At 58.8% G+C, this 21,877-nt stretch overlaps 1 non-coding gene across 1 annotated transcript; it reads right to left on the reverse strand.

The window, feature by feature from the left end:
- Positions 1–17,845: 17,845 nt before the first annotated feature.
- Positions 17,846–17,917, reverse strand: TRNAC-GCA. Its single transcript has one exon. It is a non-coding gene; the product is annotated as a tRNA-Cys (tRNA).
- Positions 17,918–21,877: the final 3,960 nt, after the last annotated feature.

A 21,877-nucleotide genomic window follows, 5' to 3' on the forward strand; every position in this document is an offset into this window, starting at 1 on the left:
GTTTCACCTTTTCCTCCATCCATCCCTCCCTCCTTTCTCTTCGTCTCTTGCTTCTTTTGTCCTTTCTCCTGTTCCCCTCCCAAAACCAGGAGCAGTGTCGGGGTGTGTTTGGGGGGGGGCAGAAGGGGATGGCGGCACTGGGGAGGGGGCCTGGGGGTGTTTGGGGACAGGGAGAGGGGAGAAGGAGGTCAGGGGTGTTGGGGGCAGGGGGGGGGGGGGGGGGGGGGGGGGGCACTGGGGAGGGCAGGGGAGTTGGGGGCAGGGCAGAAGAGGATGGGCGGCATTGGGGAGGAGCTTGGGGGCTGTTTGGGGGTGGGGGCAGAAGAGGGGATGGGCGGCACTGGGGGAGGGGGAGCTTGGGGGGTGTTAGGGGACGGGGGCAGAGACGGGGATGGGCGGCACTGGGGGAGGGGGAGCTCGGGGGGGTGTTTGGGGCGGGGTCAGAGAGGGATGGGCGGCACTGGGGAGGGGGAGCTTGGGGTGTTTGGGCGGGGACAGAGAGAGATGGCGGACACTGGAGCACTGGAGGGGGGAGAGCTGGGGGTGTTTAGGGTGAGGGCAGAGAGGGGATGGGCGGCACTGGGGGAGGGGCAGAGAGGGGATGGGGGCACTGGGCAGAGGGGGCGGCACTGGGGAGGGGAGCTCTGGGGTGTTGGGGCGGGGGCAGAGAGGGCCGCACTGGGGAGGAGCTCTGGGGGGGTTAGAGGGGGCAGAGGGGATGGGTGGCACTGGGGAAGGGGAGCCTGGGGGTGTTTGGGGCAGGGGCAGAGAGGGGGATGGGCGGCGCTGGGGAGGGGACCACGGGGTGGGGTTGGGGCGGGGACAGAGAGGGGATGGGCGGCACTGGGGAGGAGCTCAGGGGTTGGGGGTGGGGCAGAGAGGGGATGGGCGGCATTGGGGAGTGGGAGCTCGGGGGTGTTGGGGCGGGGCAGAGGGGATGGGCGGCACTGGGGAGGGAGCTCAGGGTGGTGTTGGGGCGGGGCCAGAGAGGGGTGGGTGGCACTGGGGAGGGAGCTCAGGGGGTTGGGGGCAGGGCAGAGAGGGGATGGGCGGCACTGGGGAGGGTAGCTCGGGGTGTTTGGGGTAGGGGCAGAGAGGGGATGGGTGGCACTGGGGAGGGAGCTCGGGGGTGTTTGAGTGCGGGAGCAGAAGAGGGGATGGGCGGCATCGGGTAGCTCGGGGTGTTGGGGCGGGGCAGAGAGAGATGGACAGCACTGGAGGAGGGGAGCTCTGGGGGTGTTTGGGGTGGGGCAGAAGAGGGTGATGGGCGGCACTAGGGAGGGAGCTGGGGTGATAGGGGCGGGGGCAGAGAGGGGATGGGCGGCACTGGGGAGGGGAGCTCGGGGTGTTTGAGTGCGGGAGCAGAGGGGATGGGCGGCATCGAGGAGCTCGGGGGTGTTGGGGCGGGGCAGAGACGGGAGGGGCGGCACCGGGGAGGGAGATCGGGGTGTTGGGGCGGGGGCAGAAGAGGGGAGGGCGGCACTGGGGAGGGGAGCTCAGGGGGTGTTTGGCGGGGTAGAGAGGAGGGGAGGCGGCACTGGGGAGGGGAGGGGGGGATGGGCGGCACTGGGAGGGGAGCCTGGGGTGTTTGGGGCAGGGCAGAGAGGGGATGGGCGGCGCTGGGAGGAGGACCACGGGGTGGGGTTGGGGCGGGGACAGAGAGGGGATGGGCGGCACTGGGGAGGGGAGCTCGGGGGTTGGGGCGGGGGCAGAGGGGAGGGCCGGCACCGGGAGGGGAGATCGGGGTGTTGGGGACGGGGCAGAGAGGGGAGGGGCGGCACTGGGGAGGGAGCTCGGGGTGTTTGGGGCGGGGGCAGAGGGGGCCGCACTGGGGAGGGGAGCTCAGGGGTGTTGGGGCGGGGTCAGAGAGCGGGAGGGGCGGCACTGGGGAGGGGAGCTCGGGGATGGGCGGCACTGGGGAGGGGAGCTCAGGGGGTGTTTGGGGCAGGGGCAGAGAGGGGATGGGCGGCACTGGGGAGGGGAGCTCAGGGGGTTGGGGGTGGGGCAGAGAGGGGATGGGCGGCATTGGGGAGGGGAGCTCGGGGTGTTGGGGGCGGGGCAGAGAGGGGATGGGCGGCAGTGGGGAGGGAGCTCGGGGGTGTTGGGGACGGGGCAGAGACGGGATGGGCGGCACTGGGGAGGGAGCTCTGGGGGTTGGGGCGGGGCAGAGAGGGGATGGGCGGCACTGGGGAGGGGACCTAGGGGAGTTGGGGGGGCAGAGAGGGGATGGGCGGCACTGGGGAGGGGAGCTCAGGTGGGGTTGGTGGCGGGGCAGAGAGGGGATGGGCGGCACTGGGGAGGGGAGCTCAGGGGTTGGGAAAGGGGCAGAGAGGGGATGGGCGGCACTGTGGGAGGGGAGCTCAGGGGTTGGGGGCGGGGCAGAGAGGGGATGAGCGGCAGTGGGGAGGAGCTCGGGGGTTGGGGCGGGGCAGAGAGCGGGATGGGCAGCACTTGGGGAGAGGAGCTCGGGGTTGGGGCGGGGCAGAGAGGGGATGGGCGGCAGTGGGGTGGGGAACTCAGGGGTTGGGGGCGGGGCAGAGAGGGGATGGGCGGCAGTGGGGAGGGAGCACGGGGTTGGGGGCGGGGCAGGGAGGGGATGGGCGGCATTGGGGAGGGGAGCTCGGGGGTGGGGGCGGGGCAGAGAGGGGATGGGCGGCAGTGGGGAGGAGCTCAGGGGTTGGGGGCGGGGCAGAGGGGATCTGCTGCAGTGGGGAGGAGCTCAGGGGTTGGGGGCGGGGAGGAGGGGATAGGCGGCACTGGGGAGGGGAGCTCAGGGGTGTTGGGGCGGGGCAGTGAGGGGATGGGCGGCACTGGGGAGGAGCTCGGAGGTTGGGGCGGGGCAGAGAGGGGAGGGCGGCAGTGGGGAGGAGCTCGGGAGGGTTGGGGCGGGGCAGAGAGGGAGGCGGCACTGGGGAGGGGCGCTCGGGGTTGGGGCGGGCCAGGGAGGGGGATGGGCGGCAGTGGGGGAGGGGAGCTCGGGGTTGGGCTGCTCAGGAGCCGCCTCGCGAACGCTTCAAGGCCACGTGACGCCCTCTCGGAAACTCCGCCTCTCCGAGACCGCCAATAGGAAGAGGAGGCAGAGCCCTGACCAATGGGAGCGCGAGAAGAGACCTTCCCCCGCCCAGTTCCAGTGTGAGGTTGGGGCTGCAGTGACCAGAGCCCCAGCAGGGTGCAGCGGGGCTGCAGTGACCAGAGCCCCAGCAGGGTGCCTCGGGGGGGGCTGCAGTGCCCCGAGCCCCCAGCAGGGTGCATCGGGGGGGGCTGCAGTGACCAGAGCCCCCAGCAGGGTGCATCGGGGGGGGCTGCAGTGACCAGAGCCCCCAGCAGGGTGCATCGGGGGGGGGGAGCTGCAGTGACCATTGCCCCCAGCAGGGTGCAGCGGGGCTGCAGTGACCAGAGCCCCAGCAGGGTGCAGCGGGGCTGCAGTGACCAGAGCCCCCAGCAGGGTGCAGTGGGGGGGGGGCTGCAGTGACCAGACCCCCCGGCAGGGTGCAGCGGGGGGGAGCTGCAGGGACTAGACCCCCCAGCAGGGTGCATCGGGGGGGGCTGCAGTGACTAGACCCCAGCAGGGTGCATCGGGGCTGCACTGACCAGACCCCCCAGCAGGGGGGCTGCCGGCCGGGGGGTTCCCTGCAGTCTGGTGCCAGTCACAGGGAGCCCCGCAATAGCCTGACCCCCCCCCACCCCTGTCCGAGCTCCCGCCCTGCCCCCCAGCCCACTGCCACTTGAGCAGCCCCCCCCGGCTGTGTCCCCCCCGCAGCTTCCCAGCCCCCAGCTCCCCTCCGGTGGCCCCCACTTCCTCCTGCAGCCTGCCCCATTCCCCTGAGTCCCAGCTTCACCCCCGACATCTCTCCAACCCACCTCCCCATTGCAGCCCCTGCCCCCCAGTGCCCGGCCCTGCTCCCCGGGGGGGGGGCTTGAGAGGCCCCCACCCCCGGGCCGCTCCACTCCCCACAATGGGCAGCTGCTGGCGCTGAGGAAGGGGGGTCTGGGCCAGGCCAGGTGCTGGGCCGATCCTGGTGAAAGAGAGACGAGCCGGCAAGGCTGAGAGGCCCCTCCCTTGTCTGGGGGACAGGGGCTCCCACAATTTGGCCACTGTCACCCTCCCCCATCCAGAGGAGACGTCTGCTCCCAGCAGGCCGTGCTCCATCTCCACCTCGCAGGGGGGAGCCCCCAGTCCAGCAGTGCCCCCCACCCCGCCCCCATCAGCAGCCAAGCCGGGAACCTGCCCTTCTCCCCTGCGAGGGCTGCAGGACTCCCTGCCCCGCAGCACCAGCCTCCCCATGTCCCCGGGGTGGGGTGGGGAAGGGGGATTCCTTCTTCCCATTGCCCAGATCCCACCCCACCCGGGCTGCCCAGACGGGAGCCAGGGGCTGCAGCAGTTGGCTGCTTCCCCAGGGCTACCAAGGAGCCGCCAGGAGAAGGGACGAGATTCTCCACGGCGCTGCAGCCGTTCACACTGGGACCCGTCTCACACGGAAACTGAGGCACCAGGGAGGGCGCGATGGGCTGCACCAGCTCAGATTGGGAGTCTGTGGGAGAGCCAGGAATAGAACCCAGGAGTCCTGGCTCCATGGGCAGCAGGACTCCTCCACTTGGGAGGCTGGGCGGGCCCGGACTGTGGCCCTGCCCCAAGGCCTGCTGCCACTCAGCCTCCTCCTGCCAAAGCCCCGCCCACACGCCCCTCCACCCCGCCCACACTCCCTTCTGCCCCGCCCACACGCCCTTCAGCCCCGCCCACACGCCCCTCAGGACCCCTTTGTTCCACTCCCTGACCCCGCCCACCTCTCACGTCTCTTCCCCCGAGGCCCTGCCACTTGTGCCTCTTCGCCCCCACCCCAAGGCCCCCCCCGCCTGCCTCTCTGCCGTTTGCACCCCCGGCCTCTCCCCCCATGGCCCCATGTGGCCGAATGGAGCTTGGGGAAGGGCGAAGTGAGGATGGGGCCTTGCGGGGGAGAGGACGAGTGGGAGCAGGGCCTCTGGGTGGAGCACGGGCCAGGTGCCTCCCCGGGCCCCTTATACCCACCGCCCCTGCCTGGCTCCCGGCCTCCCCGGCTCTAACCACTAGACCCAGCGGCACTGGGACAATTTGTATAGTGGGAGGTGCTGAGACCCAGTGAACAAACCTGTAAACCCTGCACAGGATGGAAACCACTTCAAGCCGGGGGGGAGGGCACCACGACTCGCCCCCACTCCCTTCCCAGAGCCAGCGGTGGGACCCGGATACCCTGGCTCCCAACCCCCACTCTAACCACTAGTCAGCACTGCCCTGCCAGAGCTGGGGAGAAGAACCAGGAGTCCTGGCTCCCAGCCCAGCCGTGGGTGGAGCAGGACGTACTGGCCATGGGCTCAGCTGGGCATCGCTTACCATCAGGCTGGATGGTATCCCAGTGCTGACCTCCAGCCCCACAGCTCTGCTGCTGCCCCTCACTCCCGACCCGCAGCCCCTTGGTTCCCCCCAGCACTGACGGTGCCCCTCACTCCCGACCCGCAGCCCCTGCTATCCCAATCCTGATCTCCAGACCAGGGGCGGCTCTACATTTTTGGCCGCCCCAAGCAGTCATGTGCGGGAGGCGCCCGGAGCCGCGGGAGCAGCGGACCTCCCGCGGGCATGACTGCGGAGGGACCGCTGGTCCCGCGTGGCTCGGCTGGACCTCCCGCAGCTGCGGACGGCTCGCGGGTCCGGCAGCTCTGCTTGAGCTGCCCCAGTCATGCCTGCGGGAGGTCCAGCTGAGCCGCGGGACAAGCACCCCCTCCGCAGTCATGCCTGCGGCAGGTCCTGTCCTCCCGGGGCTCTGGGGACCTCCCGCAGGCATGACTGCGGCAGGTCCGCTGGACCAGCCTTCCGCCCCCCACGGCCGCAGGGGACGCCCCCTAGATTTTGCCGCCCTAGGCACCAGCTTGTTTTGCTGGTGCCTAGAGCCACCCCTGCTCCAGACCCACAGTTCTGCTGGTGCCCCTCACTCCCGACCTGCAGCGACTGGGCTTCCCGCGGAGCTCCCCAGTCACTGTGCTACCGGTGCCCCTCACTCCCGACCCGCAGCCCCTCCTATCCCAGTCCTGATCTCCACACCCACAGCTCTGCTGGTGCCTGTCAAAGTTAGACTCAGGACTCACAGTTTGTCAGACCACTCTGTTTTATTAGCACAGCGCTTCTGCTAATAATACCCAGATAATGTGAGCCCCATGCAAGATACAAACTATCTTATTTATACAGATAAAAGGATGAGAACTTAACAAGATAACAAAGGGAGCAGAATCAGATAAGTTTACCTGGGCTAGGCATGCATATTTTATTTCCTTACTAATTACTACCCATCTTCTGTTAATGTTTTGCCATTAGCACCATTGTTTATACCTAATGTTTCTTTTCCTGGCACCTGTATTTCAACATTTCTTATTTCTGCTTAAAGGTACATACAACATTTCTTTAATCCATTCTTATTTTTACAATATAATTCATTCTACTTTCACATGCCCCTCACTCCCGACCCGCAGCCCCTCCTATCCCAATCCTGATCTCCACACCCACAGCTCTGCCGGTGCCCCTCACTCCCGACCCGCAGCCCCTGCTATCCCAGTCCTGACCTCCACACCCACAGCTCTGCTGGTGCCCCTCACTCCCGACCCGCAGCCCCTCCTATCCCAATCCTGATCTCCACACCCACAGCTCTGCTGGTGCCCCTCACTCCCGACCCGCAGGCCCTTAGGCGTCCACCAGTTCTGCCGGTGCCCCTCACTCCCGACACGCAGCCCCTGCTATCCCAGTCCTGACCTCCAGACTCTCAGCTCTGCTGGTGCCCCTCACTCCCGACCCGCAGCGCCCTGTGCTCCCTCCATCTCTGACGGTGCCCCTCACTCCCGACCCGCAGCCCCTGCCATTCCAGTCCTGACCTCCAGACTCACAGCTCTGCCGGTGCCCCTCACTCCCGACACGCAGCCCCTGCTTTCCCAGTCCTGACCTCCAGACTCACAGCTCTGCTGGTGCCCCTCACTCCCGACCCGCAGCCCCTTAGGCGTCCACCAGCTCTGACGGTGCCCCTCACTCCCGACCCGCAGCCCCCTGGTCTCCCTCCTGCTCTGCCGGTGCCCCTCACTCCCAACTCGCAGCCCCTGCTATCCCAGTCCTGACCTCCAGACTCACAGTTCTGCTGCTGCCCCTCACTCCCGACCCGCAGCCCCTCCTATCCCAATCCTGATCTCCAGATCCACAGCTCTGCTGGTGCCCCTCACTCCTGACCCACAGACCCCTGGGCTTCCTTCAGCTCTACCGGTGCCCCTCACTCCCGACCTGCAGCCCCCTGGGTTCCCCCCAGCTCTAGTGGTGCCCCTCACTCCTGACCCGCAGCCCCTGCTATCCCAATCCTGATCTCCACACCCAGAGCTCTGCTGGTGCCCCTCACTCCCGACCCGCAGCCCCCTGGATTTCCCGCTGAGCTCCCCAGTTACTGCGCTGCTGGTGCCCCTCACTCCCGACCCGCAGCCCCTTAGGCGTCAACCAGCTCTGACGGTGCCCCTCACTCCCGACCCGCAGCCCCTGCTATCCCAGTCCTGACCTGCAGACTCTCAGCTCTGCTGGTGCCCCTCACTCCCGACCCGCATGGGTCACCCCTGGAGCAGGTTAAAGCTGCAGGTTGACAGTGAGGTTGCTGCCCCTGTGAACAGCTGCTGTAGCACCGCATGGGCAGGACAGGAGACCCAGTTATACCCCCTCCCGCCCCAGCCTGTATCGGGGATGGGAGCGCTCACACCCTGGGGCCCCTGAGTTGGGACGGAGGAGGCCCCGTGCACCAGGGATGCTGTAAGGGCGAACAGGGGCACCCACCCACGCACCTGAGATCTTCTAGGGGGGGAGAGTGGCACCCACACACTCAGGATGTTGTAGGGGGGGACAAGGGCATCCACGCTCCGGTATCCTCTGCAGAGGGATGGACACCCACACATCCAGGATTCTGTATGGGGGGCAGAGGTACCCGGACACCTGGGCTCCTGGACAGGGGATGGGGGGCACTGAAACATCCGGGCTCTTACATCAGAGGACAGCGGCGCCTGCAGCTCGACATGAGACGGGGGCGGGGGGAGCAGGAGCATTTCCCAGTTCCAGGCTGTCCCCGTCTGGCCAAGGCACAGAGCTCACAAGCAGAGTTTAAAGTTCGAGCTGCCAGACAGCAAAACAAGCTGGGCTCTGTGGCTGGTGTCTGTGATTCCCAGCGCCTGGGGAGGCTGAGGCTGGCGGATCGCTTGAGCTCAGGAGTTCTGGGCTGCAGGGGGCTGTGCCGGTCAGGTGTCCACACTAAGTTCAGCATCAATATGATGATCCCAGGGAAGCTTGGGGTCCCCAGGTTGCTTAAGGAGGGGTGAACCGGCCCAGGTTGGAAACAGAGCAGGTCAAAACTCCTGTGCTGATCAGTAGTGGGATTGCACCTGTGAATAGCCCCTGCAGTGTAGCCTGGGCAAGACAGTGAGACACGGTCTCTTTGTATACAGACACCCCCCGCAGAGCCTGGATGGGGGATGGGAGCACCCACACGCTGGGGATTCTGACTTGGGGTGAGGGACGCACCCAAGCAACACATATCTTGAAAAGGGGAACAGAGACACCCACAGATCCTGGATGGGAGCACCCACATGATGGGGATCTTGAACTGGGAGGAGGGAAGCACCATGTACCAGAGATTCTGAAGGGGGAACAGGGACACCCACACACCAGGTGTCTTGCAGCAAGAGCTGCGGTCTTCATTTACACCCGGCAGTGATGGGGAATTAACCACGTCCCTTGCAGAGCTTGTTCCACTAGATAATTAGCCTCACGGTTAAAAAATGGTCATTTCCAGTTGGCGTTTTGTGACATTGACTGCAAACCAAGGGGGTCGTGTTCAACCTTTGTCTGGTGAATTGAAGAACCCTTTCAAATCAGATATTCCCCCCTCTGGGAATTTTTAAAACTGTGTTTTTAAAATCAGTGACTAAATCCCCCTTAACCTCCAGGCAATGAAATCAATTGAGTTTCTTCAATCTCTCGCTGTAGACAGAAGAGACCAATGCACATTTTCCTTGTTTTTAAAGGCAAAATTCCTGATCTTTCCAAGGGGAGCTTCTGCTTCAGCTGTCAGTTTGGGGAAGGATTTGCCTTCCTGGGCTATAATCTGCCCACTGGGTTATAATCTGCGGTCTGAAGGGTCAAATTTAGATGAGGCCGTTAGTGCTGCCCCCGTGTGGCCGGAGATGGGAGCTCACAAGCAGAGTTGAAAGCTGGAGCTGGAACGGACCTGGCTGGACACGCGGGGAACAAAGGCTCTCGCGTGGGATCCTCGCTGTGCAGCAGGAGGCGGAGGGAAGCTGGTTGTCAGGGCTCAGGGCCATGGGCGCCAACTTATATGGGCTCGTGGAGCTAAAGCCCGAGGAATATTCAAAATCAGGGGCTCTGCTCCACCAATATTTGGAGCTAGGTTTTGCCCCTTTAAATTCCAGCCGCGGCTGGGAATCGGAGGGCTCTGGGCTGCCTGCAACCGCGGGGAGCACAGAGCCCTTTAAATCTCAGCCGCGGCTGGGAATCAGAGGGCTCTGGGCTGCCTACAAGCGCGGGGAGCACAGAGCCCTTTAAATCTCAGCCGCGGCTGGGAATCAGAGGCTCTGGGCTGCCTGCAACCGCGGGAGCCCAGAGCCCTTTAAATCTCAGCCGGGGCTGGGAATCGGAGGGCTCTGGGCTGCAGGGCAGAGAGCCCAGAGCCCTTTGAATCCCAGCCGCGGCTGGGATTTAAAGGGCTCAGGGCTCCCGCGGCTGCCAGCAGCTCAGAGCCCTTTGAATCCCAGCCCTGGCCGCTGATTGCCCCCTCCCCAGACCCCTGCCCCAACTGCCCCCAGGACCCCACCCCTATCTAAGCACCACTGGTCCTTGTCCCCCGTTACCCACTCCTGAGACAACTGCCCCTAACTGCCCCGTGGGACCCCAGCCCCTATCAAAGCCTCCCTTCTCCGTGTCCCCAACAGCCCCTCCTGAGACCCCACCCAACTTTCCCCAGGACCCCACCCCCTACCTGTCCCCTGATAAACCCCCTGGACTCCCATGCCTATCCAATTGCTGCCTGTCCCCTGACTGCCCCACCGAACCTCTGCCCCATCCAACCCCCCCAGCGCCATGTCCCATGACAGGCCCCAGGAACCCCCAACCCCTTAAACAAACATGTAATGTTTTGGTACTGACGTGGTTTTGCTTCAAGGTATATCGGCTTAAAGGGCGGGAGTGCGGGGGGCACCACCATTTTGGGCCCCAACAAAAATTATACAAACCTGCCGCCTATGGTCAGGGCTGCACCCTGCCATGCTGAGCCGGTGTCTGTGCTAAGCTCGGCATCAATCAGGTGACTCTGGGAAGTTCGGGGTCCCCAGGCTCCCACAGGAGGGTGAAGCAGGTCACCCTGGAGCAGGTTAAAGCTGCAGGGTGACAGTGGGGTTGCTGTCCCTGTGAACAGCTGCTGTAGCACCGCCTGGGCAGGACAGGGAGAGCCAGTTATACCCCGTCCCCCAGCCTGTATTGGGGGATGGGAGCACTCACACCCTGGGGACCCACCCACCAGAGATCTACGGGGGGGAGAGTGGCACCCACACACCCAGGATGTTGTAGGGGGGGACAAGGGCATCCACACTCCGGGATCCTCTGCAGAGGGACGGACACCCACACACCCAGGATTCTGTATGGGGGGCAGAGGTACCCGGACACCTGGGCGGGGGATGGGGGGCACCGAAACATCCAGGATCTTACCTAGGAGGACAGCGGCGCCTGCAGCTCGAGATGAGATGGGGGCAGGGGAAGCAGGAGCATTTCCCAGTTCCAGGCTGTCCCCGTCTGGCCAAGGCACAGAGCTCACAAGCAGAGTTTAAAGCTCCAGCTGCCAGATCGCAAAACAAGCTGGGCTCTGTGGCTGGTGCCTGTGATCCCAGTGCCTGTGATCCCAGTGCCTGGAGAGGCTGAGGCTGGCGGATCGCTTGAGCTCAGGAGTTCTGGGCTGCAGGGGGCTGTGTTGATCAGGTGTCCGCACTAAGTTCGGCATCAATATGGTGATCCTGGGGAAGCTTGGGGTCCCCAGGTTGCCTAAGGAGGGGTGAACCAGCCCAGGTCAGAAATGGAGCAGGTCAAAACTCCCATGCTGATCAGTAGTGGATCACACCTGTGAATAGCCCCTGCAGTGTAGCCTGGGCAAGACAGTGAGACACGGTCTCTTTTTATACAGACACCCCCCGCAGAGCCTGGAGGGGGGGATTGGAGCACCCACATGATGGGGATTCTGACTTGGGGGGAGGGACACACCCAAGCAACACAGATCTTGAAAAGGGGAACAGAGACACCCACAGATCCCGGATGGGGCAGGCAGGGGAAACCACACACGGGAGCTAGTTCATGGGGTGGGGGACAGAGACACCCACCAGAGATCCTGGATGGGAGCACCCACATGATGGGGATCTTGAACTGGGAGGAGGGAAGCACCATGTACCAGAGATTCTGAAGGGGGAACAGGGACACCCACACACCAGGTGTCTTGCAGCAAGAGCTGCGGTCTTCATTTACACCCGGCAGTGATGGGGATTTAACCACGTCCCTTGCGGAGCTTGTTCCACTAGATGATTAGCCTCATTCAACACTACGAGTTTATATCGAATTTAGCAGCGTTAAATCACATTAACCCTGCACTCATCCACACAACGAAGCCCTTTATATCGATCTAAAGGGCTCTTAATACCGGTATCTGTACTCCTCCCCGACAAGGGGAGTAGCACTGAAATCGGTATTGCCATGTCGGATTAGGTTTAGCGTGGCCACTATTCGATGGTATTGGCATCCAGGCGCTATCCCACAGTGCACCATTGTGACCGCTCTGGACAGCAATCTGAACTCGGATGCACTGGCCAGGTTGACAGGAAAAGCCCCATGAACTTTTGATTTTCATTTCCTGTTTGCCCAGCGTGGAGCGCAGATCAGCACAGGTGACCATGCAGTCCCAGAATCCAAAAAGAGCTCCAGCATGGACCGTACAGGAGATACTGAAGCTGATCTCTGTATGGGGAGATGAATCTGTTCTATCAGAACTCCGTTCCAAAAGACAAAATGCCTAAACATTTGACAAAATCTCCAAGGCCATGATAGACAGAGGCCACAACAGGGACTCAATACAGTGCTGAAACTTAAGGAGCTGTGACAAGCGTACCAGAAAGCCAAAGAATGTAATGGACGCTCACGGTGGGAGGGGCAACTGACGTCTGTAGCTATCCCACAGTTCCTCTCACTCTCCGAAAACCATTTGAATTCTTGGCTGAGTTCCCAAAGCCTGATGGGTCAAAAACATTGTTGCGGGTGGTTCAGGGTATATGTCGTTCCCCCCCGTGAAAGCAAAGGGAAAAAAATCATTTCTCGCCTTTTTTCAGTGTCACCGTATGTCTACTGGATGCTGCTGGCAGACGCAGTGCTGCAGCGCTACACAACACCATCCCCTCCCTTCCCTTCCCGGTACTACAGGACTGATGTTATGGTAGGACTGATATCTGTCATTGTCGTCCCGTGAGTGCTCCTGGCTGGCCTTGGTCAGGTCAGCTGGGGGTGCCTGGGCAAAAATGGGAATGACTCCCAGGTCATTCTCTTCTTTAAGCTTTGTCTAATGGAGATTCAGTCCTGCCTGGAATATCATAGCAGCTGGAGGCTGCCTTCCCCTCCCACCTTTGAGCTCTACTTGCAGAGGCAATAAAGTCAGTGTTGTTTCAAATTCCTGCATTCTTTATTACTTCATCACACAAATGGGCGGATAACTGCCACGGTAGCCCAGGAGGGGTGGGGGAGTAGGGAAGCAATGGGTGGGGTTGTTGCAGGGGCACCCCCTAGAATGGCATGCAGCTCATCATTTCTGCGGGATGTCTGGGGCTCTGACCTGGAGCGGCCGTTTGCTTCTCTGGTTCTTTTGTAGGCTTGTCTGATAGTCTAGACAGGACTGACCCTCCCTTTAGACAAAACTTAAGGGAATGACCTGGGGAGTCATTCCCATTTTTGTCCATGCACCCCCAGCCAACCTCACCAAGGCAAGCCAGGTGCACCCATGACAGCAGCAAATGGTACAGTATAACTGGCAACTGTCATTGTCAACTTGCAAAGCATCAGTGGGACGGTATGGCTGGTACCCATCTCTGCTAACTTGCAAAAGGCAAGGGGATGCTGCTGTGTAGCGCTGCAGTACCGCGTCTGTCAGCAGCATCCAGTAGAGATACGGTGACAGTGAAAAAGGCTGAACGGGCTCCAGGAAAAGGGCGTGAAATGATTGTCTGCCGTTTCTTTCACGGAGGGAGGATTGACTGACATTTACCCAGAATCACCCACAACACTGTTTTTGCCCCATAAGGCATTGGGATCTCAACCCAGAATTCCAATGGGTGGGGGAGACTGCGGGAACTATGGGATAGCTATGGGATAGCTACCCACAGTGCAACAATCTGGAAATCGACAGTAGCCTCGGTACATGGACGCACACCGCTGAATTAATGTGCTTAGTGTGTCCGCGTGCACTCGACTTTATACAATCTGTTTCCAAAAAACAGTTTCTGTAAAATCGGAATAATCCTGTAGTGTAGACATACCCTGTGATTAATAACTTTGGTGGCTAATTGAAAGGCTGATGGTTCAAACCCAGGTGAAGATGGAGATTATTTTTTAGTGATGAGAATCCAGTACATTTTAACAGGCAGAAAAATCTCCTCAATGCTGCTCTAGCCTCATTGGGCAAGCATAAGGGATGCTTTTGCCAGATGCATTGGTGGTATAGTGATGAGCATAGCTGCCTTCCAAGCAGTTGACCTGGGTTTGATTCCCAGACAATGCAGTGGTGTGATGTTTCCTCTGCTGGGAGTTGGTTTAGTTTCAGTCACGTTATATCAGTTTATCAATAGAATGAGAGAATCAATGCCCTTCAGGTCATTCACCACGGAAGAAAAGGGTGGGACTATACAATGAGCTGTTGGAGTTATCCTGGTATTACAATGTTTGGTTTTTTTGTTTTTAATTTCTTTACTTCCCTCTCCCTTTTAGACTCAGAGCCTTTAAGGTCAGAAGGGACCAATGTGATCATCTAGTCTGACCTGCTGCACCTTGCAGGGCAAAAGACCCCACCCACCCACTCCTGTAATAGACCCAGGAGGGGAGGCAGCTCTGTGCTCTGCCCCTCCCCCAGGCAGCATATGGAGGCCCTCTGCTCCCCTCCCCCCATGGGTGTGCAGAGATGTGCCAGCAGAACTGAGGTGGCTCCCTGCCCACTCTGCCTCCATCCCTCCGTGCGACTCCCAGAAATGGCCGGCATGTCCCAGCATCCCCTGGGGCAGGGGGAGTGTCTCCATTCACTGCCCCTGCCCCGAGTACCAACTCTGCAGCCCCCATTGGCCAGGAACTGCAGCCAATGGGAGCTCTGGGGGCGGCACCAGCAGACAGCGGCGCACGGAGACCCCCTGGCCCCGCCCACCTAGGAGCTGCTGACGCAGGGTTGTGTGTACCGGTCACTTTGGGAGCTGCAGTGCCCGGGGTAAGCGCCACCTCTCCTGCACCCCAACCCCCTCCCCCAGCGCAGAGCCAGCACCCTGCTCCCAAATTTCCTCCCAGAGCTTTGCTTGTCTTCCTTTCACCCAGAACCATCCTTCTCCTGGGCTGCAAGTAGCCACCCCTGGGAAGCCAAGAGGCAGGCACAGGATTCTACCTCCCAGCAGCCAACCGCACCTCCCCAGGCTTTGCAGAACGACTGGTGGTGCTCTACTAACCCTACTTAGCCACACTGAGGCGCTTAGCTTCTGCCCTGCCTTCCTCAGCTCGACTTTCCTCTTTTGCCCCATTCCTGCCTCACTCCCTCCTTTGGCAAGTCACACAGAAGAGCCGGCCACCATAGGCCAATCTCCAAGGGCAGAGACCAAGCCACAAGGCTTCAAAAGGTGAGTGGCCCAGATCCTCTAGCTTTCCCCTGCTAATGCCAAGGTTTCTTCTCAGCTCATTTCACCACCCTCTGCCATGCAGGAGTTGGGGTTATCACAGGGACAGACCAGTGGCAGCAGTAGGAGCGCCTTGCTGGACAGGCAGAAATAAGCCCTCCTATTTCTGTCTGGTTTTGAGCCAGGGACCTTTTGTGTGGTAGGCAAACATGATAACCAATATACTACAGAAACTCTGTTGCAGTGCTTTCTCCCTCCCTTCATAAGAATGGCCATACTGGCTCAGACCAAAGGTCCATCCAGCCCAGTATCCTGTCTGCCAACAGTGGCCAATGCCAGGTGCCCCAGAGGGAGTGAACCTAACAGGTAATGATCAAGTGATCTCTCTCCTGCCATCCATCTCCATCCTCTGACAAACAGAGGCTAGGGACACCATTCCTTACACGGCCTGCCTAATAGCCATTAATGGACTTAACCTCCATGAATTTATCTAGTTCTCTTTTAAACCCTGTTATAGTCCTAGCCTTCACAACCTCCTCAGGTAAGGAGTTCCACAGGTTGACTGTGCACTGTGTGAAGAACCTCCTTTTATTTGTTTTAAACCTGCTGCCTATTACTTTCATTTGGTGTTCCCTAGTTCCTATATTATGGGAACAAGTAAATAACTTTTCCTTATTCACTTTAAGGTGTGGGGGCTGGGCTGGGCTGACTTTAGTCCCAGGCTGGGGTCTCCTGAATGGTGGGAAACATCCTTGGCTGCTACCCAGGGACAGCAGGCTACTGGTGACATACCAGGGCTGGGATGTGAGGGGAATGTTGCATGGACTTTATCATACAGGCCCCATCTTGCTTCTCACAGCCCACAGGCGAGAATCTAGAGAAGGGTGAGTCATTTCTCAGCTGCATTCTCAGGAGAAGCCAGTAGCCGTCCTTGACCAGAGACCCAGGGGAGCAACCACGGCAGTTCTGCGGACAGCTCTGGCTGCCAGGGGATCCAGCTAGGAGAGGGAGTGCTGGGGGCTCTGCAGTTTTTGCAGTGGGGCTGTCTCAGGAGTCACAGGGGGCTTTGTTGGGGGGGTGGAGAAGTAGGGACTACAGGATGTGAGGCTGGCTGAAATGAACCTGCACAAAAACCCACCCCCTTTGCTCCAGCTAAGGCTCTACTTTGGCCTCTCCTCCTTTCATAAATATCTCCATATCTACCCCAGCTCTCAGAAACCCCCTCTCTCCCATGGGTATTTTCACGGTTTCTTCCTTTTTTCATGGAGAGAGAGAGAGAAAAAACAAACCTATTAATCTGAGCTACCGACACAGTTCACAGCATGAAATACACAATTTTGTGTTCAATGAGTTGTGTTCATTTACATAACATGAAAAATATGTTTTGGTCAATACATGAAAACCTCACTGCATTGAACAACCCACTGGATATAGTTAATGTACTACAGAATATTTAAAGAAGTTAGGAAAGATGTGCTTATAAATTAACATGTTGTGCCATTTACACACGCACAAGACACAGAAGAAACTGAAATTTGAGCTGCTAAAATTTCCATTTTCTCACAGCATTTTAGTTCTCAATATTGTTTTAATTTGCTTATTTATTTGGAACTAGAAATGAGGAAAGAGTACACTGAAGTCAGTGGAATTACCGCAGTGAGGGATTAGGCTCATTATTTGCCAATAACAAAACCTTTGTTAACAGAGAGTTAACTTTGACTGTGACTATCTCTTACCTTCCAGAACATCAACTTCAGTAAAACTCAAACTCTGGAAAAACAGGGAATACAGAGTGATGGTATATGCACAGATAACCTTAACTCTGCCCTCTAGAAGAGAATCCCTGATAGCATATGAGAACAAGGAAAGGTTTGGGGACAAATTACAGCTACTTCCCAAGAGTTTGTTTCTTCTGTAATTAATTGATCCTGGCCCCATCAATTGATCCTGGCCTGGTGTCTGGCTGTGGAATTTACTGTTTACTATCTTTATCCCAGTATATTTAAAGGCAAAACTGCTTTACAAAAGCTCCTTTATTCTAGGTTATACAAACAGGTCACTTCCCCAGCTATTTCAAAGAGATGGAATTTTCCTGACCCACAGGGAACTTAAACTAACATGCTCAAGATCACACATTCCTTAGGAGAAAACGAAGGGGAAAAAAAACAAAACCCACCAAACAGTTGCTGTTTCTACCCAAATGATCAATGAGACCAGAAAGTGAGACTGTGCAATTAACTGTCTGTACTACACTGACTCTGCAGTTACTTGGATGCAGACACACCCAGCTCTACGGTTGGGAAACGTACAGAGACTCTGCTGCTGCTCATAAACTAGAAGCACATGACCTCTGAACAGCTGCCATTCGAATGTATCTGAAAGTCACAAGGAACAAAGATCTGTGTTAAAGGAAGGTTGCCATTTATCTGTGTTAAAGGAAGGTTGCCCCAGTTGATGCCGTGTGCACACACAGAGGATTGAATGTGTAACAGGGAGTTTGGTAAATCTTGGTTATTTTAGTTTTGTAACAGGCTCCTGTCCACCTCCAGTAGAGTTTTCAGTCCCAATGGCAACTTACGTACCAAATGTAATACAGACTAGTCCATGCCTCTCACGTGGATGTGGTTCTTGTCCTTCTGCACATTGTAGCCCATGGAGGCCAAGGACCTGCAAATGTGTCTTCATGTGCCTTTGTTTCATTGATGAAAACATAAATTAGACACTTAGAGGATTGGAACTGATTTCAGCTGGGGACATGTTTGCTAGATTTTTATGCATTTGCACAGGAAAATGTTGAGTGTTTCTATTCATTTCAGGGATCCCTAGTCAGTGCAGCTCCTGAACATAATGGAAATGGATATGCAATTATTATTGCTGTTGAAGGAGCAGGCTTTTAAGGGGGCACTTGGATTTGAACCAAGGCCTGTTTGATCTGCAGTCAAACACTCTACCACTGAGCTATACCCCCTGACAATTACATTGGCAAGTCAGTGATCTCAAGGATCTTGAAACCTGAGCGTGGAGTTCGTTTCTTCCACACCAGTGTTGCTGTCTGTGCATTCCGGAGCTATGGGGTGAGTGGGAAACGCCCACAACTAGCTTGTCAGTATCAAGAAAGGAGCAGCCGACATCAGGACCAACGAGACGTGTTGGTGGCGCATCAGGAAGAATCCACTCTCCCAGAGACTTCTCGGCGAGGGCACGGTACACAATGGGGGCTACCTACCCGCCACGTCCCATCAAGGGTCTTTCTAGTCCCACTTCAGTGTTACCCAATTTCTAATCAGTCTTTGGCCCAGATTCCCTCCCTGAGCGGCACCAGCACATACCTGGGCCCCCTGCTAGTGTTAAATCTGCCTTGAGCTGGGACCCAGCTTGGCAAAGAGCCTGCAGCCCCCTCTATGCTGGAGGAGTGAGAGCAGCCCTGGCACTGGGCAGGGCAGCCCTGAGGGAATGACCCCAATGTGCCCGTGAGGCCCTGATCCAGAACCTCTGCCAGGCAGCTCGTGCTGCTCGGGCGTCTCTAGTCTCCAGCGAGGATTCAAAGCTTCTCTGCTCCAGGGGAACCCCTGGGGGAGGGAGGCAGGGCTCCTGCAGGATAAATCTTCCTGCCGGCAGAGCTCTGGTCCCCTCCTCATGGGCACAGGGCGTTGCACACGGCACCCACCACATGCACACACCCCTTTGTGAGGAGAATCAGCTCTGGGATATTGGGGTCAAACCCTTCCCACCTCCTCCCTGCAAACCTTCTCCTGGCTTCAGTGAGGGAATGGGGGCGTGAGGGGCTAGTGCGGTAACAGCAGCAGCGTGGCCGTGGGGCTCGGCCGGTGGCTGGGGCCAGTCGCCTGAGCATGAACCGAGCCGACCCCAGGAGATGGACCCGGGTCACCAGCCCAACCCACCACGCGGCTGCTGCCGCTGCCCCGTTAGTGCGCGAGCTCCCACAGACCACGCTGGGGAGAGACCCAGCTGCAGGGGAGACGCCCCTGAGTGCCTGGCAGGGCCCAGCTCCTGACTGACCTGCACTGCTGGGGGTCAGGGGGCTGGGTGACAGGGGGGCATTGGCTCTGGGGTGGGACTGTCACTTCCCCCCTGCCAAGCCAACAAGATGACAGCAAACAAAACCAGCTTGGCTGGCAGGGGAAGAGTTCAGTCCAGGGCCTGGTGCATTCTGGGAGCAGGGGCGGTGCAGAGAAAGGGCAGATATGGGGCAGCTCTGAACACTCTGTGCAGAACTGCCTGTCCTAAAGGTAATAATTAGAGATATACCAATCTCCTAGAACTGGAAGGGACCTTGAAAGGTCATCTAGTCCAGCCCCCTGCCTTCACTAGCAGGACCAATTTTTGCCCCAGATCCCTAAGTGGCCCCCTCAAGGATTGAACTCACAACCCTGGGTTTAGCAGGCCAATGCTCAAACCACTGAGCTATCCCAGGGGCAGGACTCCAGGCTCTGCTTGAGGGATCCTGGCCCAGGGGCTGGGGTGGGGGGGCGGTGGAGAAAGGATTGTAGATTCTGACCTGTGCTCTGGAGAGGAGGTAATAAGTGAAGGGGGCATTTTTTAACTGTTCCCCTGCCTCAGTGTCCCCAGGGCTGGAATTCTACATTCCACAGGGGCAAATAAGGGGGTGATGCCATTTGGTTAATGAAAACCAGTGCTCTAGGTGAGGTTTGAACTCACAAGCTCAGCATAGCTCCTCACAGCACTGCTGTATAAATACTGTGCGCTAACCAATTGCAACACTGGAGCGCCTGTTAATTATGGTTCTCTGAGGCCCCTAGGTTGATACAGGCAAGGAGTGATCCCAAAGACTTCACAGTGCAGCTGAGAGCAGGGGTTAAGAGCAGGTAGTGACAAGTGTTAGTAATTGGTGGGGTGGATTCTTCTTAATGGTTCCAGGCACCATCTGACCCTTTTGCTCTTCCCTGTGTAATAACAGAGCTGGTTAAGACTCAATGGAGGGTCTTGCTGCAGACCAACAGATCTGAAATCACTGATAACCAGCTCTAAGCATTAGTCCTGCTTTGGGACAGTGTCTCTCATGCCACGAACTGCCGAGTCTGCGCTAGCAGTGAGGCTCCCTCACTAACAGCTGAAATCAGGGAGAGCTGTGTGAAGTGCAGGGCCCCAGGGGTGCCTGAACAGGGGGGAACAACACCCCAGGGCTTTTAAAAATGGGAGGGCTCTGCCTTGCCACTTTGTAATGACTGTGAGGGCGAGTGAGGGTGGGGAGGGGACGGAGAGCAGTGAGCGGGAGGCGGGATCATGGGGGAAGAGGCAGTGTAGGAGCAGGTCCTTGGGGAGAAGGGATAGGGCATGGGCATGGAGTCGAGTGGCAGGGATGGGGCTACTGTTTGGGCTTTGGTGGCTGCTCCTTTTAGGGAGCCTGTTCCGCTCCTGGTGGGACCACAAGACGTCCCAGAGCAGAGAGGGTGGCCAGCAGAGCAGTGATGGGGGGAACGGCAAGTGGCCGGCAATGTGGCCAGACAGCGGAGGGAGAAAGGGGCTTTCCCCCCGGGAGGTGAGAGGTGAACTCTGGGTTTTCACTGACCCAGGACAGCAGCTGTGGGTGAGGTGCAGTGAAGGGAGGGGCACATCCACAGAGCTTCTGGTGTCTGGATGTAGGAGCCCGAGGCAAAAGGCCACTGCCCAGCGCGCTGTGGGTGGGTGTTTTGCTCATAGTGTTGTGTTATGAATCCTGATTGTGGTGTTTTCCCAAGTTAATACAAGGTGATTTTCGTCCTTTTTATTAAAGTTTCTTTTCTACACTCAGTGCGTGTGAGTGGGGAAAGTATCACCTCTTAGAGGCACACAGTGGCCAGAGTTAGTTTCACCAGGTTACTGGGTGGGGGCTTAAGCAGACTGTGTGTTGTATTGTTGAGGAGGAGCCCCAAGCACCCAGACGGAATTGTAACTTCAACCTTCAGAGTAAGAGCCAGAGGTGCTGCCAGCTGAGCTAGCCAGGCCGCCTAAACGTATTAACCCCTTTCACCGCAAGAGCAAACACCGGGTACTTCTGTGCTTCTCAGCAGCTCGGAAAAAGCCTCTTGGGGGAAATATCTCCTGCCCCACCGCCAAAAGGAGCCCCTTGAGTGGGAACGGTCAGAGGCCCCACCTGCTTTCCAACCACCTTGTGATGCTGGCCGCAGAACGAATGCTGGTCTGTGGGGGTTTGGCATGGCAGGGAGCAGGCTGGCCGGGTGTCTTTGTAGCTGTCTGCTGGCCATGCATAGGCATGGTTCTCCCCTCCTCTTGCCCTGCTCTCGGTTGCTCTGTGGCTTTTAAGCCTTCCCTCAGAGCTGTCAGCACCAGCCGCCTCTGCTCCAGGTGCCCGGAGGAGGAGAGGTGCTGGGCTCCTGCCTGGGACTCTGCCTCCCTCCCTCCTGCCTAGCCCTGACTATGAAGCCTGGCCCTGGCCCTCCTTCCTTTAAATGCCATGTGGGCAAGAGGAAGAGTGTGGCAGCTGCAGGGACCAAAGTTGTGGACATCAGGTGAAGCAGCGAGAAACAAGCATATGGTCAAACCACAGGAATCTCTAGCCAGACTGTTAAGTTCTAGGACCCCAAGCTATAGCCGCCAGCCCATTGAACCAGCCGGACCAAAGACCTATCTCCAGTGGGCATCAGTCACCCAGCTAGAAACAAAAAACCTCACTCTAGTTCACCCTGAGAGAGGGTAGCCAAGCACCAAGGGCAGCTTCAGGCCCCAGCATGCCAAGCGTGTGCTTGGGGTGGCATGCCACGGGGGGCGCTTCTGCAGGCGTGCCTGCGGAGGGTCCACTGGTCCCGCAGCTTCGGTGGCGCTCCACCGGAGCCGCGGGACTGGTGACGCGCCCCCACGCGGCATGCCACTGTGCTTGGGGCAGCGCAATGTCTAGAGCCGCCCCTGCCAAACACATTGTGCTCCAGGGCTTTGCAGCAAGCCCACA

This window comes from Mauremys reevesii, linkage group 12, assembly GCF_016161935.1.
Source record: "Mauremys reevesii isolate NIE-2019 linkage group 12, ASM1616193v1, whole genome shotgun sequence".
Taxonomy (NCBI): domain Eukaryota; kingdom Metazoa; phylum Chordata; order Testudines; family Geoemydidae; genus Mauremys; species Mauremys reevesii.